Source organism: Loxodonta africana, chromosome 12, assembly GCF_030014295.1.
Source record: "Loxodonta africana isolate mLoxAfr1 chromosome 12, mLoxAfr1.hap2, whole genome shotgun sequence".
Taxonomy (NCBI): Eukaryota; Metazoa; Chordata; class Mammalia; order Proboscidea; family Elephantidae; genus Loxodonta; species Loxodonta africana.
In genome coordinates, this window is record NC_087353.1 from 27,412,347 (window position 1) to 27,430,991 (window position 18,645).

Sequence of the window (18,645 nt, forward strand, 5' to 3'; positions counted from 1 at the left end):
TGATGTCTTTCTCCGAGGACTGATCCCTCCCAATAACATGTCCAAAATACATGAGAGGAAGTCTCGCTATTCTCACTTCTAAGGAGCATTCTAGATGTATTTCTTTCAAGACAGATTTGTTCTTTCTTCTGGTAGTCCATTGTATATTCAATATTCTTCGCCAGAACCATAATTCAAGACATCAATTGTTCTTCAGCCTTCCTTATTCATCGTCCAGGTTTCACATGCATATCAGGTGATTGAAAATACCACTTCCATCAGGCACACCTTAATCCTCAAAGTGACATCTTTGCTTTTCAACACTTTAAAGAGGTCGTTTGCCGCAGATTTGCACAGTGCAAAATGTCATTTGATTTCTTGACTGCTGCCTTCACGGGCATTGGTTGTGGACCCAAGTCCTTAAGTAAGATGAAATCCTTGACAACTTCAATATTTTCTCCATTTATCATGTTTCTTATTGGTTCAGTTGTGAGGATTTTTGTTTTCTTTATGTTCCCATGTAATCCATGTATGCTTTGATCTTTATCAGTAAGTTCTTCAAGTCCTCTTAGCTTTCAGCAAGCAAGGCTGTGTTATCTGCATATTGCAGGTTGTTAACTGGACTTCCTCCAATCTTGATGCCACATTCATCTTCTAATATAATCCAGCTTCTCAAATTATGTGCACAGCATACAAATTGAGTAAGTGCGGTGAAAGATCCAACCCTGACACACACAGTTTTAAACCATGCAGTATCCTCTTATTCTGTTCGAATGACTATCTCTTGGTCTATGTACAGGTTCCACATGAGCACAATTAAGTATTCTGGAATTCCCATTCTTTGCAGTGCTATCCATAATTTGCTATGATCCACACAGCTGAATGCCTTTGTATAGTAAATGAAACACAGGTAAGTATCTTTCTGGTATTCTCTGCTTTCAGCCAAGATCCAACTGACATCAGCAATGATATCCCTCACTCCACATCTGTCACAGATTGAACTGTGTCCCCCCCAAAATATGTGTCAACTTGGTTAGGCCATGATTTCCAGTATTGTGTGGTTGACCTCCATTTTGTGATTTTCCTATATTTTATAAATCATAATCTCTGCCTGTGGTTAAAGAGGATTAGGGTGGGATGTAACACCCTCACTCAGGTCACATCCCTGATCCAATGTAAAGGGAGTTTCCCTGGGGTGTGGCCTGCACAACCTTTTATCTTAAGGATAAAATGAAACGGAAGCAAGCAGAGAGTTGGGGACCTCATACCACCAAGAAAGAAGCACCTGGAGCAGAGCTTGCCCTTTGGACCTGGGGTTCCTGTGCAGAGGAGCTCCTAGTCCAAGGGAAGATTGATGACAAGGACCTTCCTCCAGAGCCAAGAGAGAAAGCCTCCTCCTGAAGCTGAAGCCCTGAATTTCGACTTCTAGCCTACTAGACTGTGAGAAAATAAGTATCTCTTTGTTAAAGCCATCCACTTGTGGTATTTCTGTTATAGCAGCACTGGATAACTAACACAACATCCTCCTCTGAATCTGGCTTGAATTTCTGGCAATTCTCTGTCTATGTACTGTTGCAACCATTTTTGAATTACTCCGGCAAAAGTTTACTTGTGTGTGATATTATTCGATAATTTCTGCATTCCATTGGATTGAACTCTAAGTCATGGAAAACTATCTAAGAACTATCACTCAACTTTGTAAGTTTGCCATATATTTTGGGAACACAGAGACAGTTGCAAATAATCCCATCTGGAAGAATACAGTTTGCTTTCTTTGAATAACTTTGGGGGCTTTGACAGTCAAGTCAAAATTCACTGCTAGAGAGGTATGAAAATCTTGGAGTAAGAGCAGCCTGGCATTTGGTGTGGGTGGGAAGAAGGGGGATGAGAGAGGTTGGCAAGGAGCTGCTGGAATACCATGCTACCATCATGTCTGGCTAACCATCCTCACCCCTGTCTTCCCTCTGGCCAAGCTCTTGACAAGAGTATGGTGACTGCTCCCAGAAGAGGCCAGGCAGCAAGGAGCAGGAAGGATCAACGAAGCCTCCGCAGCCAAAGCCAAGCAAATCTACACCTGTGGCTTAGATTTTAAGTTGGTTTGCACTCTCTCCTCCCACTCTCAATTCTGGAAGCCACCCTTCAGCAGTTATAATAGAATCCCTTTTCTGAGGTGGGCAGTGGGGGTTTTTTCAAATGATGGCTCACAAAGAAGCTGGCCTCCATCCAGACCAAACACTCTCCACAGCCCAGTCTGATACAGCCAAGAGCGTGTCCTCACTAACCCTCCAAAAGCATGGCTTGTCAAGGGGGGTCACATAGGACAGATACCGGGACCAGAGATGTGGCCACCATTAGGAGTGAGGAGTCCCCAAACACCAAAATTGTTCAAACATCAAAATGGTCTCTCATCCTGTGCCTCCATGTCTTAGATGAGGGGGAGATTATGCTAAGACACAGAAGTACTTGTCTCTTGGAGCTCAGAAATCACTCTTCTGGGGGCATTTCCCAACCTGGTTGGGTGGAGCTGGGCCTCTCTCTCTTCTAGGTGCTCTTGGTCCTCCACTGGAACATCTTTACCAGTTACTGACTCACGGCAACCCCATGTGTGACAGGGTAGAACTGTGCTCCATATAAGGTTTTCAGTGGCTGATTTTTCAGAAGTAGATCACCAGCTCTTTCTTCCAAGGTGACTCCGGGTGGACTCAAACACTAACCTTTCAATTAGCAGTTTTAGTTGTTGGATCTCAGAAAGACCAAAGGTTTTAGAGGAGGGGCTGAGGTGGTAGGCAAAGGGGCACTTGGGGAGTTTGGAACAATGACTCTTTACCAATGAATATGGAAGGATTTCAATATCCAAAAAAATTGGTGTAGGCTTCCTGGTGCCTTTTATCAGTCCTTGATAGAGGTAAATATAACAACACATTGCACTGCAAAGACGCCAGCTGAAGAAAAGGGAGACAGCAAGCCTGATTGTCAGGGTTCTGATTTGGGTAACAAGTGGTGGCATTACCTGAGAGAATTCAGTGGGAGGAGTAAGCTTGAAGGATAAGATAGAGTTCAGTTGGGGACACACTGAATGTGATGCAAGTGATTCTGGGATTTCTAGGAAGAAATGCTTATGACCATTGGATATGAGTCTAGATTTCTTAGGAGAGAAGGTGAGGATGCAGACAGATGTGAAGGTGTCAGCTGGCACATAGTAGGCGCTCCATAAATCTGTCCTGAGCTGGAGTTGCAGACACTCCAGGGCTGAATGAGAAACCTATCACAAACACTTCACCCCTGGGCTCAGAGGATGACTGTGGGAGGGCCGCACACCAGCTGACTTTAAAACACAGAACATCCTTTGTCTGATTATGATCGATGCAGACAACTGGAGGGCATACTTTTGGCTCAAAAAACCTAACGTGTGTGAGGCCTGCGAGGGGCTCAGTACTGTCAGGAGTCAGCAGGAGCTTGTCTTCTACCTTGAAAATCCAGGAGGCAGAAGAAGAGACTGCACTTTCCAAACCCTGAAGCAATGCTTATTTTCCCTTTACATCTATTTCCCTAAGTGTGTGTGTGTGTGTGTGTGTGTGTGTTTTAATGCTGTTGGTCAATATTATATAATCCATTGTTGAAATATTTGAAATGGTGATTATACCACCATTCAATTTTAATTGCTATTTCCCTTAACGTGCCAGAAGTTCTCAGGTGAAATTAATTAGGATCAAAAAATTGATCGATGGTCTTTAAAATCCAAAGCTTCAGAAACTAACCTGTTTCATAACCCAACACTACAACTACAGAGTGAACTTTGACAATATAATGTATTAGCTCAGTGATGATTTCCCGTCAAGCCACGTTTTGTTGTTGTTAGTTGCAATTGACTTGGCTCCAAATCATGGTGACCTTATGCATAACAGATGAAATGTTGCCCGGTCCTGCGCCATCTTTATGATTATTGGCGAGTTGGAGTCCACTATTGTGGCTATTGTGTCAATCCATCTCATTGAGGGTTTCCCTTGTTTTTGCTGACCCTCTACGTTACCAAACATGATGCCCTTTTCTAGTGATTGACCTTTCCTGTTGACATGTCTAAAGTGAGTGAGCCCAAGTCTCGCCATCCTCTCTTCTAAGGTACATTCTGGTTGGTTGTATTTCTTCTAAGACTTAATTGGTTTGTTCTTTGACAGTTCATGGCATATTTAATATTCTTCACCAACACCTCAATTTGAATGCATCAATTGTTCTTCTGTCTTCCTTTTTCACAGTCCAAGTCTTACTAATAATAACTAATAATGCAAAACACAGTTGAGAATCACAGAATTAAAATAATTTAGTCCAACCCCCTTATGAGGCAGAAATCCCTTCTAAAGCAAGTCTGATGACTAGCCTGTGAATGTCAGTACATGCCAAGGTAGTCCATCCATTGTTGGCTTGTTTTATTTGTTACCAAATTCTCTCGTGTTGTACTAGAATAAGGTTCCTTATAATTTCTTCTTGTCACCTGTAAATTTCACTTTCTGGAGCAACACAGAATAATTGCACTTCAGGTTGGAATATTCCTTTCAGAACTGAGTCCTCATGGATGGGGGAGCAAGCAAGCTCATGAGATACCATCCTCTGCTCCCCAGTGAGGATTATGTTAGAGTGAGGCTCTTGGTAGGTCTGTAGCAAACTTCATTTCACACTGTGATGTTAAGTCTGTAATAAGCCTAAAAACTTACAGTACTTTAGAAATTGTTGTCCAAGAAGGAGTTCTGAACAGAATGGTTAAATGTTGTGTCTATACTTAGATGTAATTCTCATAAAAGACATCATACGCTGAGATCTACTTATGCCCTTGCTCATTTGTGTGGATGGGAATCAGTGTTTGCAAAAAAGTGTTAATATACAATATTGAATATTTTAAGATCAGTTGCATGTACAAATGTGTATTGATAAAAATAAATTTTAATTATATTTATGAGGTTTAATGCAATCTTACAGATGGCATCAGGAACTGTTTTATAAATGAATGCGCACCATGCACTTTGGAGTCAGATTGTGCTAGCTTAGAATTACAGCTGTGCTGTGTATTAACAATGTGACCTTGGGCCGCATTTTCCTCATATGGAAAATGGGTATGAACATGACTAACGTTGTAGGGTTGGAGTAAGGATTAAGCGCAGAAACACCTAGGAAGTTCCTGCCATTCTGCCCGAAACGTAGCAGGTGGTCAATAAGTGGAGTGATTAGGATTGCAGGTTCTAGTTTTAAACATGAGACAGAATGTTCACTTAAATTCTTTAGAAAATTTAAATAGTAAGAACAGATATATACAGCCTATTAAAGAGTATTTCAAGGCCATATATTTCAAGTGTCTGTTGATGTTTAAAAAAATATTTGTTAATATAAAAAGTACTACCCAATAATAGTTTTAAAAAAATTCTAACAGTAGAAAAAAAAGAGTGAAAATCCCCTTACCATCTCTTCACCTCAACCCTCAATCCTAGTCACCAATAATTCTGCTATACAATTTGATGTATAATCTTCCAGATTGTTGTTGTTGTTGTTATTAGGTGACTTTGATTTGGTTACGACTCGTAGTGACCCTATGCACAACAGAAAGAAACACCGCTCAGCAATGCACCATCCTCACAATCGTTGGTATGTTTGAGCCCATTGTTGCAGCCACTGTGTCACTCCATCTCGTTGAGGGTCTTCCTCTTTTTCACTGACCCTTTACTTTCCTAAGTGTGATGTCCTTCTTCAGGGACTGATCCCTCCTGATAACGTGTCCAAAGTATGTGAGACGAAGTCTCGCCATCCTTGCTTCTAAGGAGCATTCTAGTTGTGCTTCCTCCAAGACAGATTTGTTCGTTGTTTTGGCAGTCCATGGTATAGTCAATATTGTTCATCAGCACCACAATTCAAAGGCGTTCCATTCTTCTTCGCTCTTTCTTATTTATCATCCAGCTTTCACATACATGTGAGATGATTGAAAACACTGTGGCTTGGGTCAGGTGCACCTTAGTCTTCAAGGTGACAGCTTTGCTTTTCAGCACTTCAAAGAGGCCGTTTGTGGCAGATTTGCCCAATGCAATGCGCCTTTTGATTTCTTGACTGCTGCTTCCATGGGTGTTGATTGTGGACCCATGTAAAATGAAATCCTTGACAACTTCAATCTTTTCCCCGTTTATCATGACGTTGCTTATTGGTTCAGTTGTGAGGATTTCTGTTTTCTTTATGTTGAGGTGCAATCCATACTGAAGGCTGTGGTCTTTGATCTTCATCAGTAAGTGCTTCAAGTACTCTTCACTTTCAGCAAGCAAGGATTTGTCATCTGCATAACTCAGGTTATTATTAATGAGTCTTCCTCCAATCCTGATGCCCCATTCTTCTTCATATAATCCAGCTTCTCAGATTATTTGCTCAGCATACAGATTGAATAGGCATGCTGAAAGGATACAATCGTGATGAGCACCTTTCCTGACTTTAAACCTCGCAGTATCCCCTTGTTCTCTTCGAACAACTGCCTCTTGATCTATGTACAGGTTCCTCATGAGCATGATTAATATCTTCCAGATATACATACATAATTTTTTTCTATGAAAAAATGAACTCATGATATACATATTGCTCCACAACTTCTTTTTTCAGCTAACACTATTCAATGGAGCTTTTCCATGCTGATACATGAGCTATAGCTCATTCTTCTTCACAGCTGTTCTGACAGGTTCTTAAAGAAGATTTTCAAAAAGAGTAATTCCAGTGAAACATGATGTCTCCTTGAGTCTATGGTTGTAAACATTTGAATGAAAACTGAAAAATTCATGTTAGTATCTATCTCATTCCTAATATATGGCAGAGATTCAGACATCATATGGGGAGATAATCCAGGTGAGACAATTAGGGGAGCCAAATGAGGGGGGATTGTTTTGCAATACTAATAATTACCTTTACAACTATATGACACTTTGTCCTTTATTTCATAGTTGGCACTGATAGAAATACTGCAAGGACTTTAAACCTGGAGAAACTGAGATTCTAAGAGGCTGAAATGCAGCTGTGTGAGGCCAGGCATTGGGAGTGGGAGACCTGATCTGACTCCTCAAGTCCCTAGGCCAGCAGATGGACCATAGAAAGAAGCAAAGGGATTCTTTGGCATCTGATCGCCTTTCTTGTTTGAGCCCAGGTTACTTCTTCAATTTCAGAGGAATGTGGCTCTGTGAGAGCCCTGGTGGTGTAGTGGTTCAGGAGCTTGGCTGCTAACCAAAAAGTTGGCAGTTCGAGTCCACCAGCCACTCCTTGGAAACCCTATGGGGCAGTTCTACTCTGTCCTATAGGGTCACTGTAAGTCGGAATCCAGTCGATGGGAGTGGGTTTGTTTTTTGGTTTTCTTTTTTTGGTTGCTCTGTGACATCTGGCTTAAGAACTCAGATGCTCTTCATCCAAATGAAATTGTAAACAGTCCACAAGTGTTGGTTGAGCACCTTGTATGTGCTCAAATGAAAAAATATTTGCTAATTTAAAAAGTAAAGCCCAGTCATGTTTTCAAAAAATTCAAACTAACAATAGAAAAAAAGTGAAAATCCCTTCATCTTTCCACGTCAATCCTAAAGTCCTGGCACCCAATAATTCTGCTCAACGGTTTGGTGTATAGCCTTCCAGATATGCAGATACACTTACATGTGATTTTTTGCTTTGCGATTTTTTTTCTTTCAAAAATGAGCTCTGCCCAGCACTGTGACAGAAATCAGTGAGTGTGGCAATAGCGGAAACTGCACTGGGCTTCAGTCCCAAATTGGGCAAGCCCACTCCCCTTCGGGAGGCTGGTGCCTCATCTGCCTAAAAGTTGCTTGGCCTGGATGAACTCTTCCATGGCTGAAAATTGAGGTAGCCAGGGGCTCTGTGTGTACAGGAGGAGACATTCTGGGAAAGGGGACCTTGCTCCAGCAGTCCATAGAATGAAAAGCTCCTTCATTCATTATCAGGGTTTCAGAGGTAAACTGAGGGTCTGTAATTGTCTAAGATTGACCTTGTGTTTTAATGGAGCAGAATGAAGAAAAAGAGGGCAAGAGATCCTACTTTTCTTGTGTAGCCTTCTAAGCAGGCTGACCCTGGATGATGAGACTTAGAAAGTTTAGTAGGCTTGTCTAGTCCTGTCATCTCAAGGAGTGAGGTGATGTACTTCAAATAGGGGACAAGCTGACCTTGTCTCCCTCTGACAGGATCCATGGGGTCTCTGAGGGCCTTGCTCTCCTTAGCTCAGGTTAGCAATGCTGGGAGCAGGGACTGGAGGCCCTGGCTGGGTTCTCAGAGAGGAGTATCACTCTTATCTGGTAATATCGTGGAGTCAGGAGTCTGTAGTCAGCTAGAGGGAAGAAACTGACTCACGAGGCATCTTCTCTCTTCTTCCCCGTCTCCTCAACAGCCTGGACTATGAGAAATGAATATCAGATGAATGGAATAAAAGCCTTCTTCGGGACACGAAGCAGATTCTACAGAAAAGGTGACACATGCCAGGGCTCCCACCCTCAGGAGGCACTGGGAACTTTGTTTAGCTAACCAGGGCTTCTTGAGGAAGCCCAGCCCCCTGAACCTGCAGGGTCTGCTATTTTCGGAATACTGAAGCGTGGCTTCTCTTAGCTCTGCTTCCCCATGAGAATTGTGCATCATCTCTCTTCTGGGCATTTCACTGCTTCATAATGAAACTAAATGCACCCCTGTGACCCCCCTCAAAGGAGAATGGAGACAACTAACTGCAGATTTCAACAGGAGGAAGAGATGAAAGCCAGAAACATCTGATGGTTTCATGAGAAACTGCTGGACTTCAGCTGTTTGTGTGATTTCATTCATCTAAACGTGTGACTTCCAATCTGGGTTTGAAAACCCTAAACATCCACAGCAGTTTCACTAGGCCTGCTTTTGTGAGGGAGCCAGGCAAACACTGAGCTACTGGAGTACAAAATCACCTACCCACACCTCAAGCAGAGCCACTCCACTTTTACCTCTTTTTTTTTTTTTTTAAATTGTGCTAATGGAAAAGTCATTTAAAAGTAAAAAAAAAAAAAAAAAAATTTTAATGGAAAAGTCATTTAAAAGTGTAAAAGATTTTCATAGTTAATAAAGAAAGTGTTCTACATCGACTGTGGTGAGTAGCATTTGGGGTCTTAAAAGCCTGCGAGCAGCCACCTAAGATACTTTTACTGGCTCCATCCTGGTTGGAGCAAAGGAGAATGAAAAAAACCAAAGACACAAGGGCAAGATTAGTCCAAAGGACTAACGGACCCCAATTACCACAACCTCCACCAGACTGAGCCCAGAACAACTAGATGGTGCCCGGTTACCACCACCAACTCCTCTGACAGGGATCACAATGGAGGGACCCGGACAGAGTGGGAGAAAAATGTAGAACAAAATTCAGATTAACAACAACAAAAACAAACAGACTTGCTAGTCTGACAGAGACTGGAGAAACCCCAGGAGTACGGCCCTCAGATGCCCTTTTAATCCCATACTGCAGTCACTCCCGAAGTTCACCGTTCAGCCAAAGATTAGACAGGTCTTTTGGGCCAACAGTAACACACATGAGGAACATGCTTTGTAGTTCAATCATGTATATGAGACTAATGGGTATACCAGCCCAAAAGCAAAGATGAGAAGGCAGGAAGGCACAGGAAAACTGGAAGAAAGGAAATAGGAGAACTGGGTTGGAGAAGGGGACGGTGTTGACACATCACGGGGTTGGCAACCTGTGTCACAAAACAATTTGTATATTGTTTAATGAGAAGCTAATTTTCTCTGCAAACTTTCACCTAAAGTGCACACACACACACAAGAAAGTGTAAAAGGTTTTGCCACTGCAACCAAGTTTGAAAACTACTGATCTGTTGCCTCAGTTTTCTCTAGAATGCCGATCTTGACATTTCATTTTTGTGTGTAGAGAAGATCCATCTTGCTTTGGGAGACTAGAGAGAACCTCATTCATTCACTTCACAAATATTTATTAAGCACCTCCTTTGTGCCAGGTGTAGCTAGGCACCATGAAAAAGTAAAAGATCTAATAAATCCCATCCTTGAGGAGATTCTACATATTGTGGTGGGTGGCACAGTCTGTAAGAGGCCATGAGGCCATGTAAAGGAGTGGTATGGGCCCCAGATCAGGCCTGGGTTTCTATTCTTAAATAATTTGACTCCAGTCAGCTCCAGCTATAGACATGATTCTCTTCAAGACATCTTTTTCTCTCTAGACTTATTTTTAGTACCCTGTGTTTATGAGTTAGAGTCGACTTGATGGCAGTGGGTTTGGCTTTCTTGATTTTGAGTTTATAAGGCTTTAGGAGAGCCATGCTCTTAGTCTTTTTTCCCCCATGCTATTTTGTCTAACTGGGGCCACCATTTAATCCATTCAGAGGTTTTACCAAAGGGTATAACAGCTGTGCTGCCTAGTTTTTCCCTTCTTGCTGTTTTCCCTCCTTCATGAGGGGCTGTTCCTTTAACAAGGATGTTATAACATGTAAAAGAAGTGAAAAATAAGCCTTGTTGTATTAAATCACTGAGATTTAATTTTATTAAGTCACTGAGGGTTGTTTGTTACTACAGCGTAACCTCTCCCAAAATATTACAATCCTACTTCCCCTTATCTCCTGGGAAAACTCCAGTTTCTTTTCCCATAGCTCAAGTATCTTCCAGTCCTTGAAGCCATGTTCCACTCCCCCAGTTATAGGCGGAGCTTTCTTCCTGTCTGCAATCCTCCACTGTAGCACACTACAAGTTTAATTGAACTTTTCTGTTTCTTTATCTATCACCCCAACTGGCTTGTAAGTGCCTTGGAAGCAGAAGTTATAAGTCATTGTCTTAGTCATCTAGTGCTGCCATAACAGAAATACTACAAGTGGATGGCTTTAACAAAGAGAAATTTATTTTCTCACAGTACAATAGGCTAAAAGTCCAAATTCATGGCATCGGCTCTCTGTTAGCTCTGGAGGAAAGTCCTTGTCCTCAATCTTCCTGTGGTCGAGGAGCTTCTCAGGCACAGGGACCCCGGGTCCAAAGGACACGCTCTGCTCCCAGTGCTGCTCTCTTGGTGGTAAGAGGTCCCCCACCCTCTCCTTGCTTCCCTTTCCTTTTATCTCTTGAGAGATAAAAGGTGGTGCAGGCCACACCCCAGGGAAACTCCCTTTACACTGGATCAGGGATGGGACCTGGTTAAGGGTGGTGTTATAATCCTACCCTAATCCTCTTAACATAAAATTTCAATCACAAAATGGAGGACAACCACAGAATACTGGGAATCATGGCCCAGCCAAACTGATACACACATTTTTTGGGGAGTCATAATTCAATCCATGACATTCCACCCTTTGGTCCCCTCAAAATCACATCCTTACATACTCATCCCATCATATCATAGCAAAAGTCTTAACTCCAAGTCCAAAATCCAAAAATGCCTCTTCATCTCTGAAATCTAGAATACAAATATCTGCTTCCAAAGGTACAATGGCAGAACAGGCACAAGCTAGACATATCCATTATAAATGGGAGAAACTGGAGGGAATGAAGGAATAACAGCCACCAAGCAAGTCGGCAGAACGCACTATATTAGCCATCAAAGCTTTGAAGATAATCCTCTGTTCTCTGAGACAATTTACACAATGACCCTGCCCTCCAGGCTCTAGGTATTGGCCACACTCTTCAGATTCTGAGTGGGGGCCCCTTGGCCCTGGGCTTCAGCTCTGCCTTCCTGTCCCCCTGGGACAGCAACTCTGCTCCCTCGGCTTTAGGCGCACCCTACTCCTAGTCCATCTGAATGGCAACTCCACCCTTAGAAACACCAGAGGCCATGGCTCCACCCTTTGAAACCCCTGAGGTCATGGCCATACCTTTCCAGACTGAGGCAGCTCAGCTTCTTGTATTCCTTGTCTCTTCAGCTTCTGTTTCCTGGTTTCTTGGCCTCTTGGCTCCTCCGGCCTCATACCCACATCTGCCCTGCTGGGGCGAGCGTAGCCCGCCGATAAGTGCCTGGAGGCACCCCACTCCAGCAGAAAGCCTCCTGCACACAGGCACTCAGCTCTCTGGTTCCATGGGTCGGCAAACCTTGCTCCCCTGATATACAAATGCTTGTTGATGGAGCTGCAAAGAAAGTTTGTCCCTGTATAAGTGCCATGGAGCTATCATCATCATCTGCCCCAAAACGCTGGTTAGGTATGAAAGTTTGAAATGAAGGGGGTTAGAATAGAGGGTCTATAAAGTTTCTTTAGACTCTAGCAGTCAGTGACTTGTGAGCATTGTCTAACCAGAAGGAAACCTTCTTTAGCAAGTGTCAGGGAAAATAGCACAGTCCCCCACACTGAAACAATTTGTTAGCATTTATAAGTTCACATTTGTATGTATTTTAACTTCTAATTGGTTTCCTCTTTTATGCTAAGAATGCCATCTGTCCCTTTGACAGGTTTTTGGATTTGATACCACTTACCGGGAAATATGACCATCCTATGTACTGTAAAGTGGATTCTAAAGTGTCCATCCCAAACAGCTCTGTTTTAGTAACTTCGCACAGTATCCCACGATGTTTGTATAGAGGTTTTCTCCATTTTTCAAGCATTTGCTACATTAGAATAAGGCCCTTCACTTCCACAGTTTCTTGGAGTTTATAATATAACACAAAAACCAAACCCATTGCCATCGAGTCTATTCTGACTCATAGTGACCTTATACGACATGGTAGAACTGCCCCATAGGGTTTCCAAGGAGCACTTGATTGATTCAAACTGCTGACCTTTTGGTTAGCAGCTGAACAAGAGTTCACCACTACACCACCAGGGTTTCCAACATAATATAAGGTAACACACAGAGTCTCGTTTTGATCTGAATCTCACACCTGCCCTTTTGTAGTAAATATTATTATCATTAGAGTCACTGGGTGGTGCAAAAGGTTACCACACTGTACTGCTAACCAAAAGGCTGAAGGTTTGAGTCCACCCAAAGGCACCTCAGAAGAAAGGCCTGGTGATATACTTTAGAAAAAATCAGCCATTGAAACCTTTAATGGAGCCCAGTTCTGCTCTACCACACATGGAACTGACTCGGTGGCAACTGCCTTTATTATTATCTTTACTTGTAGATGAGAAAACTGAGGCTGATGGAAGTTGACTTGTCTGTGATTGCACAGAAATGATAGAATCGGGAAGTTAAACTCAATTTCTGAACCTGCACGCAATGTTTTATTGATGCCGTTCCCCCTTATGGATAAACCTCAGTGTAAAAGCAGGGATGAGGCTCATTATCCCTACTTTATGAACCAAGAAACCGAGGCCAAGAGAGGCTGAATGACTAGCCTAAGATCCTTCCACAAATAATACACAATCTTAGCCTTAAAGAACTTCAGATCACTTCCTTGTGGTCTTCAGCTCTTACTATTGAATTCTCACTATTGAATTACACTGCCTCAATTCTGCAATACTACATTCCATGTGCAAAGTTACTTGGGTCATGGATCATGGACTAGCTAAGGAAACAGGAAGGGAGAGCTGACCAGGGAGGTTCCTGCCAGAGAAAGGAGAAACACATTAGTATTATTAGTCAGTCTTATCAAACAGAGGGCCAGCAAAAAAGAGCAAGACCCTCAATGAGATGGACTGACGCAGTGGCTGCAACAATGGGCTCAAACTTAGCAACGATTGTAAGGATGGCGTGAGAACCGGCAATGTTTTGTTGTGTTGTACATAAGGTCACTATGAGTCGGAACCAACTCGAAGGCACGTATCAACAATTAAACAGAAGGCTCCACCTGGAACCCAAATGGTGTGCTCTATTGTTGTAAGGTTTGCTGAGACGCTGCTGGAGGGTTGGGGCTAGAACAAAGGAAGAGAACTAACCTTTATTGAGCATCTATTATAAACCAGGCACTTTACAGATGCTATCTCACTTAATCCTCACATGATACTTATTTACAGGTAAGACACTGAGGTTCAGAGTGGCTGTCTGGATTGTCCAAAGTCACAGAGATCACTGGCCTATCAGGCTTCAGAGTTTGGTTCTTTCCACCATTCCCGGCACTAGATGCTGTGAAAGATGCAAGGGCAAGACAGGGAGGTTCCCACAGCTCAGGAACTGCTAATCTTGTTAGGAAAGTCACACATACACCGGGTAGATTACGCTAGCTGGCAGCAGGCAGTAAAAGACTAATGGAGATTTGTGGGAGAGGAATGGGGTTGGGGGAAGGGAGGTCAAGATTCCTTCCTGAAAGACAGTCTTCAGTTGAACTTTGAGAAAAAAGATTTAATACTCAGAAAAGAAAAAAAAAAAAAAAAACTTTCAAGGCAAGAAGAAGCTTCTGGAAATGAACAGATTGAGTAGGGGCTATTACTGATCACTATCTAAACCCAAGGTAATTGAAAGGGGCCCCAGGCAATTCCAACAACTCACGCCAGCTATTAGGGTGGGCATGGACAGTCAGTGGGATTATTGAAGTGTGCCCAGTGTTGGGAAATCCTATTACTCTTACTAATGAAATTAGCAAGAATCAATGGATACGATCAGCAATTTGTTAAGTAACCACCCAAAAGAAGATCTGGAAACACCAGAGGAGGAGATCTGTACACAAGCAAATTAAATCACTGCAAGTAGAAAGTAATCCCAGAAAAAGAAGATGGAATGTAGAAAGCTTGCTCCTTCTAAGAGGCAGTGCCAAATGGATTACACCGCAAGATGTGGAGTCAGAATTCCTTGTCGTCGTTTTTTGTTACAATATTCTGCTAAGACTTCGTTTCCCTAACAGTAAAACAAGCCTTCCAGTGCATTGACTAATTCAAGTGTAAGGTCTGTAAACCCATAAAACCCATTGCCATCCAGTCGATTCCAACTAATAGTGACCCTATAGGACAGAGTAAAACTGCCCCATACGGTTTCCAAGCAGCTGCTGGTGAATTCGAATTGCCGGCTTTTTGGTTAGCAGCTGAGCTCTTAGACACTACACCAGAGCTCCAAGGTCTGTAAAGGGGAAGCCTATTGTCCTTCTCCCACCCCTATGGAGCCTGGCCATCTGCCGTATCTTGTCCTCTAGCATAACGAAAAGAAGGTAAATAGGAATCCAACTATAGAACAATATCACCTTACAGTCACACAGCTCTTTACAGTTAACAAAGCATTTTTACTCTTATTAAAGTGAGTAAGGAAACCCTGGTGGCATAGTGGTTAAGAGCTACGGCTATTAACCAAAAGGTCAGCTGATCGAATCCACCAGGTGCTCCTTGCAAACCATACTGGGCAATTCTATGTCCAATAAAATCACTATGAGTTGGAATCGACTTGATGGCAACGGGTTTGGTTTTGGTTTTTATAGTGAGTAAAAAATATTCATCTTATTTCTCTTATTTAAGAAATAAGTCAGTAGATTTTTTATTTCTCTTTCCAACTGATTTTCCATCTTATTTTTCTTCCCAACTCTCTCTAATGTACTCAAGACTGCGATAAAGCTTCACAGTGGATGTTTGAGTCGCCTCAAATGATTCAAAATCCATCTTTGAGAAAAGTACAGAGCCTGTTAGACCATCCCATTTTCTAAATCTAAATTGAATTACTGATATCAAATGAAGATAATTTAAAAACATATCTAATTATGCCATTACCAGTTAATCTCTCTACTCCTAAAACTCTCTCAATGTCAGGTCCCAAATTTGCCTTCCGCTTCAGAAGTCAAAAAAATATATGGTTTGCCGTCGGCACATCCAACATCATATCCCTTCAATTACTTTGGTTGACTTGATTCTAATCCTAATTAAACCAGTTCCCATTTTGTCCTATCTTGGTATCTTTGAACCCATTCTCAGCTGACTTAGTTTAGCACTAGGTGAGTCTGAAAGAATGCCCATCAGCCTGGAAAACAATGGAGAACTGTGGGGATGACCTTAGCCTTCACGAAAGGGTCTTTTACTTCTCCAATATGGTTAGTTTTACTGGGGAGTACAACAACAATTTTAAATAAAGAAAACAAAAAATTAAATTTGTTCATAATCTCACAGCTTTAAAAAAATTTTGATAAAGGGAAAAATTTCTCCCCATACCAGTCTGATTCCAGTCTCCAAAGGAAACCTAACTTGTTGCAGGTTCTTCCCATATTGTTATCGAGTTTATGTAGACATACCTAAGTACCCATATGTTCAAAATGCCAGGCATATGGACCTATATCTTGCTTATTTCCTTTCATACTCATTGACATTTTCCAAGTCAGTACCTATGGATCTAATGAATTATTTTTAGTGACTGAGAATTATTTCACTGAATGGATATACTATAGTAGATTCAACCATTCTCTTATTGATTTAAGATTTTGTTTCTAATATTTTTCGTGTTGAGAACAATGCTAAAACACACCTCCTCGGTTATATATTTTTATGTATTTCTGACATTGTTTTTTGTGGGATGAATTTTACACTGGGGTCGAGAACACCAGCAGAGTGTGATGAGAAGGCTTCCCCCCAACTCCCAGCATAGCCAACATTTTGGGCTAATCTGCTAGACCAAAAAATGCTAATCTTTTTAAGATTATTTTGCATTTCTCCACTACTAGTCAAGTTGAGCAGCTTTTCATATGTTTATTGATCATTTGCATTTCCTTTTTGGTAAATCTCCTACTCATATCCTGAGCCCCTATTATATTGGGCTTTTTTTTTTCTAATCAATTTGTAGGAGTTTTTGTATACCTGGGATAAATTCCTTGTCTCTTATATTTGGGACAAGTATTTTTGACCACTCTGTTAATTAGGATGTGTTTTAACTATAAATGTTTTCATTTTTACTGTAGTCAAATATGTTGTTTGCCCTTCCTAGTTTCCAGGTTATATTAGTCTTACTTAGAAAGGATTCTAATATGTCAATCCATACATTTTTTTCCCTCATACTTTTAGTCTTATTTTTTTAATTTAAATCTTTAATCTCGCCCTTTTTTTTTTTTTCCCTAATTGGATAAGGCAGGGATCTAGCTTTATCTTATTCCAAATGAAGAGTCAATTGATCACGGGGATTTTAAAATTACTTAATACGTAAAAATTTACATATTGGGGGGCTGTAGGACATTCCTGGGAACCAGTGGACCCTGGGACTGGACTCAGCAGATCTTTAATTTGTGGTTTGGGCAAAATGTCCAGAGGTGTTGATTTCCTAGTCAGTCATGGGTTAGACCCTTGTGAATCTCTGTGTGTGTGTGCTTTGTTTTTTTGTATTAAAGAAGGGATTTATAGACTGAAATATTCTCATCCCTCAAAAATCTCCTTATTTATCAAGCAAATCCTGTGTATAACTTTACCCTACCAGTTGATCGTTAAATTGAAATGTCCATTTTAGGTGTGTGTCTCCCTCAAACCCATGGGGAGCTCCTTGATGCCATTTCTTAACTCTATATCAAACCTACCACATGTTTCAGGACAGAATAAAAGCTTACCGTCCAAAATCTTGGCTTCAAAGCCATCTAAAGATTTATTTAGTGTGTATCTACATAGCCTGAGAGTGTTCCAGCCTTTTAAAGAGGGATTTGCAGGCTTCTCTACAAACAAACTAGGAACTTGCAGTAGCAAGGTTTCTCTACATACGAAGGCTTTTATCTTGCCATTTGCAAATGAAGGGACCAATAAATATTTGTTGAATTTTATCATTGGGTTAACCTTCAGATTCAGACTTGTCAGTAATTACTGGCTTGAATTAAAAGGAGGAGATGGGAAATTGAGCTACAGAAAAGAAAAATTACTCGCTCAGAGGCATATGGGAGCTAGTAACTAGGTCTCCTGTCTTTCTGTCCCCTCTGTTTCTGCTACACCTTTTCCCTTGACAAGACACAAATAGCATGGTGATGGACACAGATCTGGTGAGAGAGGACAATGGTGGAGCTTTTAAATATAGCAACTGGGCCCATCTTGCCTTACTTTACCAGTCATCCTGCCATTGTGGTAAAATGGTAGGGCCAGCAGTTCTGAGTGGCCCCTCTCAGGGTGCTGAAGATGACGTGAAGACAGTTCTGAAGTGACACACATTTTCCTCTTCATTGTTAATAAACAGAATTATCTTGGAGCCCTGGTGGCACAGTGGTTAAGAGCTCAGCTGCTAATCAAAAAGATCTGCAGTTCAAACCCACCAGCAGCTTGTTGGAAACCCTACAGAGCAGTTCTACTCTGTCCTATAGGGTCGCTAGGAGTCGGAAATAACTCATTTGTTTTTGGTGTCTTGGAAGAGCTGGCCACCTTAGAAGGATTCATTCAGTGATCTCTGCCTTTAACAAATATCACTGAGTACTTACCATGCCCTGAGGATTCCATCCTGAGCAAAATAGACACGGATTCTCCTCAAGGAACTCAGGAGCCTAGTGAGAGAGAAAAAGCCTGTTTCCCCACAGTCTGGCAGGGGAAGCAGACATTAAACAAGTACTTGAAGGCATTTATCATTACAAATGGAGGTAAGTGCATTTAAGGAAAATTCAGGATGCTTGGAGAGGATACAGCAGGAGGGCCTGGTTTAGATTAGGGGGTTAGGGAAAAGCAGAAGAAGGGGTGTTAAAGGCTTTTGCAAAGGTGAAGTGTTTTACATATGTGAGGGAAATAATACTAATAAAGGTGCTTGGAAGAGCACCTCTTCCTCTCTCAAGGGCTACTTCCTAGATCTCTGGGGATCTGCCTCTGTCCCCAGCATTACGGAGGCATCCAGGGCCAG